General features: G+C 40.9%; 1 pseudogene; it reads left to right on the top strand.

Annotated features, from left to right (window-relative positions):
* Positions 1-432: 432 nt before the first annotated feature.
* Positions 433-1256, top strand: LOC101584032 (annotated as a pseudogene).
* The last annotated feature ends 229 nt before the right edge of the window (positions 1257-1485 follow it).

Genomic DNA, 1485 nt, shown 5'->3' with positions numbered 1-1485 from the left:
TTTTTATTCTTATATATCATGAACATGAGCTAAAATTCACAATATCAACAAGAATGAAAATGGGGAAAGGGGACTTAAAGTAGGAGAGAAGGAAATATGAAGGAAGGGGAATGAGATATAAAAAATGAAACTAACTGTATTATGTGCATGTACTCATTCCCCCAAAAGAATGTAAATTTGATGTACTGGAAACATATACTAATAAAAAGGAGATTCTGTATATGAGAGGACGGATGCATTATTTCACTTTCCAAAGCTTTGAGTACCAGCATGACATTCAAAATTTTCAGAGTTTGGAGCTTTTCACATTTCAGCTTATTGGATTAGGGATGTTCAACAAGTAGTCTATGTAAATATTACAAAATATGGGGAAAATATCACAGACTTGGAAGCTGGAAGCCAGCTTCAGCCTTACCTCTCTAACAAATCAGCATGGAGGAGAAGTCAGATAGCTGTAAGGTTCCAGAGGATCTGGTCAATGGTTTGAAGATTGCAGAGCCCCAGGAAGCAGATTGTGCCAGATCTGTGGCTCCTCATCCCATATATCAGCTTTCTCAGAGAAAGCTGCTCAAGGATGATGAGGCCCAGGGTGAAGAAGAGTGTTTTCATGATTGCAGTGCCTCATTTGAGTAGGAGTCAGGAGTGGATAAGGTTCAGAACAAAGCCAATCACGATGTGAATTCCTTGGAACTAGATGAAGAACAATTACTAGAACTGGAAAAAAATGCCAGATGAAGAGAAACAGAAAAGAATAGAAGAGATCACTAGGCTAAAGGAAGAAGGAAATGAATAGTTTAAGAAAGATTTCCTAGAAGCTGAGAGTTCTCACACTCAAGCCCTTCAGATGTGCCAAGCATGCTTCCAGAAGGACACATCTATTCTGTTTTCAAACAGAGTTTCAGCAAGGATGAAACAGGACAGGAAGGAGATGGCCATCAGTGACTGCAGTAAGGCAATCCCTGCTACATTGAGGCAATACTGAGGCAAGCAGAGCTGTACAAGATAGACAAACTAGATGAAGCCCTGAAGACTATAAAGCTGTACTAGAAAAGGATCCGTCTGTGCATCAAGCAAGAGAAGCTTGTATGAGATTACCTAAGCAAATTGAAGAACGTAATGAAAGGCTAAAAGAAGAGATGTTAGGTAAACTAAAAGATTTTGGGAACTTGGTTCTCTGACCTTTTGGGCTCTCCACAGATTTCTCCACTTGCTCCTACCCCATCAATTTTGTTCAAAATCCAAATAATAATAGATAACAAAATAGCAAGTTCTAAAAGGACGTGTTACTGCTTGCTGTTCGCAGGGGGCAAGGTCTTGCCAATGCTTAACTGTGAAAGCATCTTATGTAAATGACGGCTGCCAGGCAGAGCCCAGTACCCCCTCTGCCCCTGTGTTGTGACGGTGCCCCATACTTTCATCATCATGCGCCACATTCATTTTCCATTTCACGGAGCTGCCCTGCAGCACTTGTTTTTGCCCAGAGAA

Source organism: Octodon degus, unplaced genomic scaffold, assembly GCF_000260255.1.
Source record: "Octodon degus isolate 3935 unplaced genomic scaffold, OctDeg1.0 scaffold00337, whole genome shotgun sequence".
NCBI classification, from domain to species: domain Eukaryota; kingdom Metazoa; phylum Chordata; class Mammalia; order Rodentia; family Octodontidae; genus Octodon; species Octodon degus.
Note: the sequence above shows the minus strand (reverse complement) of the source record. Positions and strands in the feature narration are given on the sequence as shown.